The sequence below is a fragment of the Chrysochloris asiatica genome, unplaced genomic scaffold (genome assembly GCF_000296735.1).
Source record: "Chrysochloris asiatica unplaced genomic scaffold, ChrAsi1.0 scaffold00001, whole genome shotgun sequence".
In the NCBI taxonomy this organism is placed as follows: Eukaryota; Metazoa; Chordata; class Mammalia; order Afrosoricida; family Chrysochloridae; genus Chrysochloris; species Chrysochloris asiatica.
The window spans coordinates 13871034-13885984 of record NW_006408519.1 but is presented as its reverse complement, the minus strand read 5'-3'; positions in this window follow the sequence as shown (position 1 = coordinate 13885984).

Below are 14951 nucleotides of genomic sequence, written 5' to 3'. Positions count from 1 at the left end.
CATTCTATGTTGTTGTTAAGTGCTGTCCAGTCAGTTCTGACCCACATCGACCCTGAATAGGGTTTCCAAGGAACAGCTGGTGAGTTTGAACTGCTGATCTTGCAGTTCAAACTGACTTTGCAGTCTACAGCAATAATTCACAGTGCCAAGCCAGGCCTCCTGTAGCATAATTCATATCACCAACTCCATGTTTTTACTCTACTGATCCTTCCTCTTTGTTTCCAACATTCACATTCCAATTGTCAGTTAATTATCAGTACATCTTTACTACGTGTTTCATAACTTTCAGGCTGAAACATTTGATAGGTTTCTTTAATTTCATTATTGCTTGATATAGTGGGTGGTGCATAAATTTAAATAATAGTGGTATTAAATGGTCTTCCTTGTAGGTGTAAGGATACTATTCTATCACAGACAGCACTGTACTCCAAGATAGCTTTTGAAAAGTTTTGGAGTTTTTTTGATAATGAATATGACACCATTTCTTTTGAATTTGTCATTCCTGTCATATTAGACCATATGATTATCAGATTAAAAATGACCAATCCTAGTTCATTTCAGCTAACTAATGCCTAGGATATCTAACTTTATGACAACTTCTAATTTTACCAGATTAATGTTTTGTACATTCCATGTTCTGATTCTTTTTTTCTTTTTGTATTGTTTTATTGTGAATTATGTAATAGTTTACATGTGAGAACATTAGTTTTACATTCATCCTATTGTATATTGTTACATTGCCATAGTTACAATCCCCTCCATGCATCATCAACCAACCAAAGGGTATACCCTGCAAGCCTGCCCCTTGGTCATCAGCACCCAGACCCTCTCCTTCTCTGGGTCTAGAGTTCCCAGCTGCTTCATCCCTCCACATCATCATTTCTGCCTCCATCTCTGGCATCACTCTTTCTCTGGGTAGGGTCCTGCACTCCGTTCTTCTCCCTTGACGGTCCCAGGGACCTCCGCTCCTGGACTGGACTGCAAAGTCAACCACTCCCCTCCTTTTGCTACAAAATGTCTACCTTTACATTTCCGACCCTCACAGTCAGTTCTGATAACAATTTTTCACTATTGTACCACATGAGTGCTATCCCCATCTCCTTTCATCGGTCTCACCCAGACAGATTGGATACTACTCAGTGGAGATTCTACTTTCCGTTGTGCCTTCTGGATCTAGTCTCCCTCTTAAAAGCTTGTAAGCCAGTCACTTCTTGCCTTTGTAGTCCCTCCATTTTGGGTAGCCAATGTCCAAGTTGTCCATTCCTGTCTACCCTGTGTATCGAGGAGGTGGGAATGATCCTCGCTGTAAAGATTTGGTACCTCTTTTGAGTTACTGCATCCATAGGTGTAGGTCAAGTTCATCAAATTGTATCAGATTACTTTTTTTCCTCTTCTATCTTCTTCTAGTTGAGCTCTGATCATTCAGCCATTGAAGCCAGGTGATGCTCTGATTCTTAATGGATATTTGTAGCTGTTTCTCCTAATCTTGAGTTGTGCTCTAACAGCAAATGAAAGTCCTGAAAGCTTTACTTCATTTGTGTCATCATGGTCAACTCTACGTTAAGGAGGCTGCTTTTCCCCAGTCGTATTTTGAGTGCCTTCCAACCTGAAGATCTTATATTCTTGCACTATATCTGACAATGTTGTACTGAAATTTTAAGATTTTTTGTGGCGAGGCATCAGAAGTAGTTCGTCTCTCCTTCTTCTTAGTTTGTCTTATTCTGAAAGCTTTTTTATACTGGTATATATGAAAGTATTTTATACTAATATATAAAAAACTGGAAGCAGAGCTTGCAGAATCACAAAAACATGCAAGCCACCAAAGTAAAATAAGCTAACAGAGGATTTGTGAATAACAAGGCTTAACCTACTATTGTTTCATTAAAACATAGAGGTCAGGCTTTAGCACAGATCACAAATGGATTATTATATGACACCATTGGGATTATTATATCATTACATAATTGCCAAAGTACATTATTATATACTTGTCAACCACTGATAATCCTGAACTCTCCAAATTGACACATGCTTTGTGGGATACAATTCAATATATAACATCTGCATTTTTTCTCCCCATATAATTCTAGGCACAATATTGAATGATTTCTCCCTGCTCCCCAAATTATCTTTTTATCTTTTGTACTTTTATAGAAATTATAATGTTTTGATTTTCAGGATGACTCTTTGTAAGAATAAACATGACAAATGCATGCTTAACAAGTATTTTTCCTTATTGCAAATCATTGTGTGTAGCTCACATCATGAGTCAGATATGGTGAGAAAATAAGACAAGATGCCTGCCTTCAAGCATTTCATAACAGAAAAGGAACTAAACAAATAAACTAATAATTGATAGAAATAACTTCTGAAACAAGGTGATTAATGAATTCAACCATTTGGTATTGATACATATTATTTATTGCTGTTGGTCTTTTTTCTTTTCTTTTCTTTTCTTTTTTATATTCTATAAATCTGTAAATCAACTGAAATCTGATTCTAAAGCTTTATATAACAGAGATTACTTGTGATACAATAAAAGTCATTTTTCTGTTTCTTCTACAGTGTTGTGCAAAGGAGATACAATATCAGAGAGGTCTCACTAGTTACCTTAACACTTTGACTTAGCTTTTGTTGTTACTAAGTGCAAGTAGGCTCCGACCTATGATGACCCTGTATAGGGTTTCCGAGGAGTGACTGACTTTAGTTGCACATATTTCCCTGGGTCTCTCAGGTCTTTAGGCTTTGCTGCTTTAAGCCATTCATGGGGCAGGGCAAACTAATGTCTGCAAGACCATATGCCTTAGTTTCAGTCTCCTTACATGCACTTCATAGTCACTTCCTCATTGTGTTGCTACCTCCAAAAAGTGTTGCTGCTTTCATTGAATTTATTAAGTTTAATCATCCTTCCAGTTTTCATATATGTCTTTGTCCTCCTGGACTCTACACAGCTTCTCCTTCCACTCCATACAAATCCCAATTAGAACCTTGGGTTTTAAGAAAAGAAAAGCCAATAAGTAAAATATATTCAGCCCACTTCATCTTTTGAATAGATTAATCACCCTTACTGTGTATAATTAAACACATAAAAGCTTGTCTGCTTATGGAAGTGGGGAAAGAGGTAATTTAAGTGTGAAACACTCACCCCATTTTAATTACTCTGACACATTTTATAAATATAAATGAAAGATTATAAAGTTATGAAAATGTTATAATAGAGTAGATCACCACTTACTAAGTAAACAGAGAACATGCCCCTTACTCCTGACATGAATAAATCAAAATAAGATAGAAAGATTTTGCAGCCAGAACTCAAGAAGAATTTGCAGACAGAGGTGAATCTTAAAAGAGAGGGTGTGTTAATCAGGTGCTTGAAAAGGGTGGGGCTTATTGCAAGCAGAAAAAGCAAGAAATACACATGAAAATTCTGATCTATTAAGGATTTACTTGGATCATAAAAACTGGAAGATTATGAACAATTTGTACAGAATAGAGAGAGTGGTGAGAGACAAGGCTGGGGAAGTAGTGACTAGATCGTAAATGTTCTCATCTACTCTAGGGTTTTGATTTTATACTTATGACAATGATAATTAACTACTGTACAATCTTATGTTGCTCATTTATTTTTATTAACTGTTTTAATAACTATCAATCATTTCAACTATTCATATATCTATGCTAAAGTGAAACTTTTGAATACAGAAAACATAACTATCTTTATGAATGGTAAAACAATGGCATTGACAGTGTTTACCAATTATTTGTTACATTTTTAATCGTATTGTTTATGTTGTGCTTTAACAACAGTACAGGATTTGTTTTTTTACTTAAGTTCTGTTTTCTGTTTCTTATGGAAATTTTGCTTATGGAGATCATATTGAATTTTCATTTCATTCCTCAGTAGTTTAGTTATCTAACTCAATTTTATTGTTTACAGTTGAATCAATGACCCTTTCAAAGAAAAGTATAATACATTTTGTTTCTCTTTCAGAACTTGAGATCATTCTGTTATAGAAGGAAATAGTTAGAAAGTATTATAATTCCATTCTGCATAGACATTAAAAAAAAAGAAAAAGAAATAGAAAATATATGCTACTTCCCCTGACTATGTATTGTTAAATCAATTTTAATTATGGGAAATATTGTGTTAAGTGCCGTCAAGTCTGTTCTGATTCATAGCTACTGTATACAGGGTTTCCAAGGAGCTATTTATGAGTTTGAACAACTGATCTTTGATCTTATAGTTGGAACTGATGTTGTGGTCCAGTGTTTTTTCTACAGCACCACACTTATATTTAAATTTTATTTACTTGAAATCAGGCTTCATCCTGGAATTAGATGTTGTTGTTTGCTTTTTAAATTAACATGCTACTATCTTCATGATTAGAGAACAGAAGGGATTATCTGCTTATTTAGCATAGCAGAAAACAATGAACCATATCAATCTATTCAGCTTGTTTTCCTAATTGACCACTTTGGCACATGACCACTTCAGACATCTTAAATAAATATGAAAAGCAGAAAAAGAAAAGAGATCAGATGAGAGGAGCTATAACAGCATTCAGAAACATAATAAGAATAGAGACACTATTTCATATGAGAAAAATTTGAAATATGTTCAGAGAGGTTCCAGCGATATACTTGTATACTAACATACTTAGTAGTGACTGTTGCCAATATTTTATTCATCTTGTAAGGCCATGTCTGGTGAATTAAGTGACACATTTAGGCAGATTATTAAGCATCCCATATCTAGCATTTTATTAAGAAATCAGACAGAAAGACGCATTGATGGTATATAACTAGGTAATATATGTAGCACCCACCACCACCACACATTGTCATTCACTCAATTACGACTCATAGCAACCCTATATTGGGTTTCCAAGGAGTGGATAGTAGGTTTGAGCCATCAACCCTGTGATTAGCAGTACAATGTATATCCTACAGCACCACACCACATACATCCTATGTAGCAAAATTTTAATAAATGAATTGCACATAGTTATCATGATTGTTGTTGGGAGATAGAATCAATTCAATGCTGACTCAGTGACCCTATGTATGTTGTTGTTGTTGTTGTTAAGTGCCGTCGAGTCGATTCCGACCCATAGCGACCCTGTACAGGGTTTCCGAGGGTGTAAATCCTTACGGGAGTAGAAAGCCTCATCTTTCTCCCGCGGAGCGGCTGGTAGTTTCGAACTGCTGACCTTAAGGTTTGTAGCCCGATTCGTAACCACTACGCTACCATCTTCATGATCATTGCTTTGTTTGAACCCATTGTTGAAGCCAATGTGTCTTCCAATCTTGCTAAGAGTATTCCTCTTTTTTGATGACACTCTACTTTGCAAAGCATAATGTCCTTCTTTAGGGATTGGAAACACCCCAAAATATATCCAAAGTCAGTGAAAATGAGTCTTGCCATCCATTCTCTCTTCTAAGGTGCATTCTACCTGTACATATTCGTTCGTTCTTCTGGTAGCCATGGTATATTCAATATTCTTTACCAGCATCAGAATTCAAATGTGTCAATCATTCTCTATTCTTCCTTTGTAAAGCTTCCTGTGCACATGAGGTGATTTAAAATACCATGGCTTGCGTCAGGACTGCCTTATTCCTTAAGGTGACATCTTTACGTTTTAAATTTTAAGAGGTCTTTTGCAGCAGAGTTGCCCAACAAGATATATCATTTGGATTCTTGGTTGATGCTTCCATGTCCATTGTAAGTACATAATATTAATATTGGGAGAGATGAACATTTGAGTGCTTACATTTCTAAACAAGCTTCTGCAATTCCAAATTTTTTGGTTCCAATTAGCTTTGTATTTGTACTTGGTGGACAGACTGTTTAAAAATCACTGTGCTTGTAATCTTTTGCAATCTAAATAAAAATATACCCATGCTTATCATCTTAATAGATACCTGGACTATTGCTGTTTATATAAAATTTAAATGTATTAAATCAATAAGATAATTATGTAAACTGATTACCACTAAACACTACCATGATTTATAATATTAAGATATCTAATAAATACTATTTGATGACAATAAACCTCAAATAAAGGTTTCTCTGGGAACATGGAAGAGCTATCTTGGTGTGGCACTGTGGATTAATGTGTCAGACTGCAAAGTCATTTGAATTGCAAGGTATGCAGTTCAAGTTCACCAGCTTCTCCTTGGAAACCCTATAACCCTATACAGGGTTGCTTTGGGTCGGAACAGACTTTATGGAATTTAACAACAACAACAACATACCTTATTACTAGCACTCATATCTGGTAACAACAGGCAGTAATCTGAACAGTCAATTGAGAAAGTTATTGATGCTACTACTGTTGTGCATATTCAACTACCTATAAAATTTGTTAATATAAAACATAAAAAGGTTTTTTTTTTTGCTAATAAAAAGCACATTTTATGAAAATATATATAGTAGCTTAGGATCTCACACATTTAATGTAATTATATTTTCTTAAATTATTTAGTGATCTATATATTTTATAAGTATGAGATTACTTTTGTTTAATGAAAGTTGAGTTAATATTAAGAAAAGAATATTAATACCATTTGGTGAAGTTTTAAATAATTAATAACATTAATATCCTTCATTCATAATTTCATCTCCCATACCCCTAAATGCTAACTAGCAAATACAAGAATCAGTGGTTTCATTTGCTTTTAACACTGATCTCAAAACCTTAATATGCGCAGAAGAAGCCTGAACAGTAGATTCCTGCTTTTCTTTTTTACCCAAACCAAAATAAACCCCTTGCCATTGAATCGATTCTAACTCTCAGCCACCCTGTAGCCCACAGAGTTTCCACGAGTGTAATGTATATGAGAGAGACTGCCACATCTTTCTCCTGTGAAGCAGATGGTAGAGTTGAAACAGCAAGTTTTCAGTTAGCATCCAAATCATTGTTTCTTTGATTCTGAAAAGAGTCCTATCATCTCCTGACTGTCCACATTCTCAACTCACTGATGTAATCACCACTGCCTGGTGTGGCCTTCCTTCTGTTTATGGTATAGTGAAACTTTTATTCAAACTGCCTAGTAAACTTTAACTCTAATTCAAGTATTTTCTCAGAGGATCATTAATTATTGTGACATAATCTAAATTAGTTTTGAACTGGTGTGGTGCTGTGGATTAATGTGTTGGACTTCAAAGTCACATTGAACCACAAGAGGTCAATGGTTCAAGCTCACCAGTTGCTCCTTGGAAACCCTATACAGGGTTGCTACGGGTCAGAATAAACAACAACTTTTGCATAAATTAACTATTGGGGTGAAAATTCTGCATGTCCAATCAATCCAATCTCCAGTGACCTACAACAATATTTATTCCTTACAGGTCAGCTATAGACTGTTAGGTTCTACAGAGCTCTTATGTGATCAACTATTACTCCTGATAATAGACTGGGTTCAGTTCTTGCTTATGATTCTCCTTACTCAGGAACCGGTGGATCGCTGAGACAGTCTCCTCTTAAGACAGAGAGCAAAACTGTAAAAAGAGCGAATAAAAGCATGTAAAATCATGCAATATCCCTGAGACTCAAAAAATATTGGCTCATAACTGGTGGCACTCTATCACTACTGCCACATTGCTTGGCTGAATGAGTTCCATGGTAAAACAAAACAAAAACCAAAAAGCAAGAAAAAAAAAAAAGTTGATGCCTAATAAAAACACAATGTTTGAAACAAAATGTTATTAAATGATTTGAAAAGTATTTATTTTGAATTGAGGAAAATTAAAGAATCATATATACACATATTACATGATAAGAGTTTAAAATTTTTTTTTTATGAGATAGAAACAGATCCTTGTTTCTGAGTTCAAAGCTAAGTTTTGGTTGAGTGATTTATGATACATTATAGTATTATAGCATTAAAGCATCTTTAACATTGGTTAGTTGGTTATGTACCGTGGAGTCGGTTCTGACTCATAGCAACCCTGCAGAGAGTATCTGAGGCCATAAATTTTTATTGGAGCAGAAAGCCTCATCTTTTACCCACAAATTGCTGGTAGTTTCAAACTGCTGGCCTCGAGGTTAGCAACCCAATTCATAACCACTACCCTACCAGAGCTCCTTTCTTTAACATATAAAAGCTAACATTAATTAAAGAATACAATTTGTGAATAACATGTATAAAGTATGAATATGTCAGTTGATTATAGCTGTAGCTAACATTGATAAATATTGGACAAAAGACCCAGAAAAACCCCTAAATATTTCAAAATTAAATAATACACATTGAAACAAACCATTTCAATGTGTTTTTTTTAAAAAACAAGAAAAGTACAAGACAATTTATAATGGATTTTGAAGATAGCAAATATGAAAACACAATCTGTCAACATTTGTGGAATGCTGTTGAAGTGGTGCACTGCCAAAGCGGTGCTTATAGGAAATTTATAACTTTGTATGTTTATATAAGAAAAAGAGAAACATTTACAGCCAATCCAGAAATATGATACATAAAAGAAGATAACTAGGAATAAGAGAATTTATCTCAAGTATGCAAGATTGACTACTACTTGTCTGTCAGTTTGTTGTACTGTGGTGGCTTGCGGGTTGCTGTGATTCTGCAAGCTGTGCCATCAATATTTAAAATACCAGCAGGGCCAACCATGGTGGACAGGTTTCATATGAGGCAAAGACAGACTAGGAAGAAAGAGAGAACTGCTTCTGAATATTTAGTTACCGAAAACCTTATTATGAATAATAGTAGAACACTGTCAGATAGCACCAGAATATTGACTATTGAAACATGATGAACAACATCAGAATATTGTCAGCTTGAATATATATATATATATATAATCAAATGTTGGTATTCTGTAGAGGATGAAATACAAAGACTTTGAACAATTGGCATGTAAGAGTGGATTTATCAGGATAAATTCATAAACACACACACACACACACACACACACACACACAGAGCAGCTAGAACAACTAAAGGATACACAGTAAGGGAACAAAATTTTGAAGGGAGCCTCAGCATCCTTGGAGACTGCTGTGATTGTTATAATATATAAAATGGATTCGACAGTGGGAACTGCCCTAATTGAATCAAGACACCTAACCACAATGGGACTAATTGGGCCTCATGGTTGTTGTTGTTGTTGTTAAGTGGGGTCAAGTCGGTTCCGAGCCACAGCCACCCTGTATAGGGTTTCCAAGGAGTGGCTGGTGAGCTTGAACCACTGACCTTGTGGTTCAAATGACTTTGCAATCCAGCGCATTAACCCACAGTGCCACATCCTCATGGTAGTAGGGACAAAGAGGCAGCACTTAATTGACAAAGACAAGGTGGGCATGGTTACGATAATGGACAGCTGAATCAAAGCAGTAATCTGAATAGTCTGACACTTGTGGATTTAAAGCATTGGCTAAGTAGCCATGGTGTCCCTAGGAGTGAAATAGATGAGAAACCTACAAGATATTCATTTGATTTGTACAAGAGGGAGAACCTTAGTTCAAGTGAGTCTAACAAAAATTGCCAGAATAGAAAGTCATTGTCTGTCAATCAGTTGCCAGACTTGAGATAGTTTACAGACCCACAACTCACTGAATAAACAGGGGGCTGGGTCTCCTTGAGGAAGGACCCCACTACCACCAAGTGTTAGTTTTACTTCCAGCCTCCCTTAAAGGATCCACAGCATTTTAGAAGAGTAACTGTTCATTGGACAAGAAATAATCAGACTTTTCAGGGATTACTGGATACTGGCAATGAATGGACACTATTTTCAAGAGATACAAATTTCACTGTGCCTCCTCCCCTCCACTCCCCTGTCAAAGTGGGGGCATACAGAGATCAAGTTATTAATGGAGTCTGAGCAAAGGTCCATCTTACCAGGCTAAGTTTGAGTGGGGTCCACACAAGAAGGCTCTGCAATAGGTTCAGGTGGTTATACAAGCTGCTCTGCCTCTTGGACCATATGATCCCACAGATCCAATGGTGCTTGAAGTGTCAGTGGCAGATGGAGATGCAGTTTGGAGTTTCGGGCTGGTCCCTACTGGTGAATCACAGCCCATACCCTTCAGGATTTTGGAGCAAAGCCTTGCCATCCTGTGTAGATATCTACTCTCCTTACATGAAACAGCTTTTGGTGTGTTACTGGGCCTTAGGAGATTCAATGCCCAACGATGGGTCATCAAGTCATCAAGTGACCAGAGATACCCATTATGAACTAGGTGTTGTCTAACATACAGAGTCATAAAGTTGGACTTGCAAAGCAGCACTCCATCATTAAAGAGAAGCGGCATGTATATATGAGACCTGGCTCAAGCAGGACCTGAAGGCATGAGGTACTCACCCAAATGCCCATGGTCTCCATTACTGTCACATGACTTTCCCTCTCCCAGTCTACACCTATGACCTCATGAGGAGTCCCTTATGATCAGTTAACTGAGGAAGAGAAAATGCAGGCTTGGTTTACAGGCAGTTTGGTATGATATGCAGGACCACTACAAAATGGACATTAGCAGCATCATAGCCCATTTCTGGAACTACTCTGGACGGTGATGAAGGGAAATCCTCCCAACGGGCATAACTTGGAGCAGTCACCTGGTTGTTCATTTTGCTTGGACTGAAAAATGACCAGATGTGCGACTGTATACTGATTCATGGACTATGGCCAATGTTTTGGCTGGATGGTTAGGGCTATGGAAGGAACATGATTGGAAAATTGGTGACAAAGAGAAGTGGGGAAGAGGTATGTAGATAGATGTCTCTGAATTGGCCCCCCAAAATGAAGATATTTGTGTCTTATGTGAATGAAGGGTTATCTCGGCTGAAATGGGTTTTGACAACCAGCTAAACAGGATGTCACATTCTGTGTAAAGGAATCATGCTTTTTATCCATCCACTCTTTTCATTGTCCAAAGGGTTCTTGAAGTAAGTGGCCATGGTGAAAGAAGGGTAGGGGTTATGCATGGGCTCAGTAGCCTGGATTTCCACTCACCAACACTGACTTGGCTATAGACATTGCTGAAAACCCTACCTTTCAGCAGCAGAAACCAACACTGAGTCCCAGATACGGGATCATTCCTCATGGAGCCAATGACCTAGTGGCCGGTTGATTACATTGAAACATTTCCACCATGGAAAGGGTAAGGTTTTGTTTGCACTGGAATAGACATTAACTCTGCATATGGAGTTGCCTTCCCTGAATGCAATGCTTCTGCCAAAACTACCATCAGCGGATTTAGAATGCCATATCCACCATCATGGTATCACACACAGCATTGCTTAGGATCAAGGGACCCAGTTCACAACAAATGAAGTGTGGCAATGGGTCCAGGCTCATAGAATTCACTGGTCTTACCGTGTTGCTCACCATCCTGAAGCAGCTGTCTTGATCAAATGATGCAATAGCCTTCTAATGTCAAAATTGCAGCCTCATCTAGGTTACAATACCTTGCAGGCTAGGGATAATGTTCTTGAGGAGGGTGTATATGCTTTAAAGCAACATCTAATATGTGATGCCATTTCTCCAATTGCCAAGGTCCACAGGGCCAGGAATCAAGGGGTGGAATTGGCAGTCGCACCACTCAATATTACTTCTAGTTACTCACTTGCAAAATGTTTGCTTCATGTCCCTGGATCCCTATGCTCTTTGGATCCGGAGATTTTACTTCCAAAGGGAGGAATACTCTCACATGGAGACACAGCACTGATTCCATTGAACTGGAAATTAAGAATACCCCTTAGTAATTTTGAGCTCCACATGCCTCTCTATCAACAGGCAAAGAAGATAACTACTATATTGGATTGTGTGGTTGATCCTGATTACTGGGGAAACTGGATTGACATTGTATAATGGAGGTAAAGAGGAATATGTGTGGATACTAAGAGGTTCCTTAGGGTATCTTTTAGTATAGTTATGTTCTGTGATAAAAGTCAATGGTAAACAACAGCAACCCAATTCTAACATAACTACTAGACCCTTCAGAAAAGAAGGTGTGGGTCACACCAACAGGCAAAGAGCAACATCCAGCAGAGGTGCATCCTGAGGAGCAGCTGGTGAGCGAGATACCATGACCTTGAGGTTCAAACTGACATTGCAGTCCAGCACATTAACCTACAGTGCCACACCAGGACTCTGGCGTGTTTTGTTTTATATGTGTGCATCAAATACTTTTACTTTGTTTATCTGTGAAAATATAAGATGTAAATGGGGCTAGTGCGTTTTCAGTTGTATATATCTTAATTATTTCATGATAGGGACAAATATGACTTCATAACTGTCTTTATTTAGAGATTATGCATGTGCTTCACAGGTGCCAAGTTGACAAGGGGTGGATTATGATAATTAGGGTGTTGTGTCAACTTAACTGGGTTAAGTTAAGCTGTTTGGCAGTTGTTATGTGGTTATCACCATAGTAAGATCTTATACAATGTAGTTATAAGATTATAATTATAACTAGAATATTAACTCCATGATGATTGGCTATGAGCAGACATAGTTTACTCTGTGAGGTTGGCTATGAGGAGCCAATCAGTTGAAAAGATGCTTCCTTGAACGTGGCCTGCTTCCAATATAATGAACTCTCAGGCAAAGGTGCTTGCTTTTCTGGATGATCTGGATCTGACATCTAACTAGTCATCCAGCTTCTAATTCTTTGGACTTGAGCCATTGGTCTCCTCTATTATCTGCCTGCCTTCCTGCCTCTCTGCCTGCCAGACCTACCTGACAAACGGAGGTACATCTGACCTGATCTTAGGAGTCTTCCAACTCTACAATTATGATCCATTTCCTTGACAAAAACATCTTTTATGTGCATACATATATGTTTCACTGGTTTTGCTTCCCTAGAAAACCCAACCTAAGATAACATTTAAAGAATTAAGTTAAAAAAAAAGAAATAGGCTCTCCAAGAATCCAAAGACAATATTCTGAAATTAAGCAGTGAAGAAGAAACTTTGAGAAAGTTATGACTTAGCTCTAGTAAGTTAAGTTAAGAGAATTAGGAAGCATATGGTGCCACCAAAACCAACAGGGTTAGTGTTACAAGACAGGTGAGTATAATTCTGCTGAAAAATGAAGTAAATTAAGGGTTTTGCAATGCAACGAAAGTGAAGATTTTAGGAAAAGTCATTTCTGTGAAGCTTTGAGGGAAGCAGCTAATAGTTTTTTAGTTTTTACTTTTATCTCAGGTCATCCTTATAATGCCATCAACCTTAAGCTTCAAGTTCTCAGAGCGTATTTTACTACTGACAACTCTTAACCTATTATCCAGAATTTCATTTTGTTTTTATCATGGTAGGTCATATGCCCACAGGGTTTACTCCCTGTGGTTAAAGGAATAATTATAGACACTTACACATTGAATAATTTCTTATCCTTGAATCAATGGAAAGTCTCTCATTGGCATAGATCAATCAGGGTCCAACTACATAACTACTAAATAGTTGAGAATATTGTTATTGTTGTTAAGTGCCATAGTTTCAGTTCCAACACTTGGTGACCCTGTATAGCGTTTGAACTTCTGAACTTGTTAACAGTCCAGTTCTGATATTATAGCACCACACTAGGAGTCCAATAGTTGAGAATGGTGGCGGAGGTTATGTGCCATGGAGTTGGTCCCTACTCACAGCGAATCTGCATAGGGTTTCCGAGGCTCTGAATCTTTATGGGAGCAGAAAGGCTCATCTTTCTCCTGCAGAATGGCTGGCAGTTTTCACCGATGACTTTGTGGTTAGCAGCCCAGCTTGTAACAATTATGTTACCAGATCTCTTTACAGTTGAAAATAGATGACTACAATACGTAATAGAGATTTAAATATATCATACTATAACTTTGTAAGACCAAAAACATACTCCTTTATTCATTTGCAAATATCATTTTTTGGCAACATAAATGACAACCATATACATAGAACTCAACAGATAGAATATACAGGGATCAAACTGATTTCAACAGTGAGAAAAATAAGGAGAAGTTCAATATCATCAGCAAAAACAGGGCCAGGAGCCAACTATGAAACAGACCATCAATTGCTCTTATACAAGTTCAGGTTGAATTTGAAGAAAATTAAAACAAATCCACAAAAGCCAAAATATTACCTTGAGTATTAAACCCTTAATTTAGAGACCATCTCAAGAATACATTTGATTAACAGAAGAGATGTGGGATGACTTCAAGAGCATCATACATGAGGAGAGCAAATAAACGGTCTTAAAAAAGACAAGAAAGAAAGAAATAACCAAAAAGAATATCAGAGAAGACCGTGAAATTTGTTCTTGAATGTAGAGAAGCTACAGTGACTGGGAGAAATGATGAGACAAAAAAGCTAAGTGCAACATTTCAAATGACAGCTCATGAAGACAAAGTAAAATGTTATAACAAAATGTGCAAATAACTGGAGTTAGAAAACCAAAAGCAAAAAACATGCTCAGCATTTCTCAAACTGAAAGGATAAAAGAAAAAAAAAAAAAAAATCAAGCCTCAGGTTGTAGTATTAAAGAATTCTATGGAGAAAATATTGAATGATGCAGGAAGCATCAAAAGAAGATGGAAAGAATATACAGAGTTACTGTATCAAAAACAATTTCACCCATTTCAAGACATATCATATGATCAAGAACCAATGGTTTTGAAGGAAGAAGTCTAAGCTATACTGAAAGCATTGTCAAAAAAAACAAGGCTCTGGATATTGATGAAATATAAACAGAAATGTTTCAACAAACTGATGTAGTGCTAGAGGCGCTCACTCGTCTAAGCTAAAACATTTGGAACATAGGTACTGTCCAGCCAATTGGATGAGATCCATATTTTAGCTTTTCTGAATTAAATTATGTCCTCAATAAAATTTGGATCTGCTTGAATAGTTTGTGAATATCAGTGATTTGGCATGTGTTCTGATATGATAAGCCAATTAGAGAATTAAAGGTGGGATTTGTTGTTGTTAAGTCAGTTCCAAGGAGAAACCAGTAATCT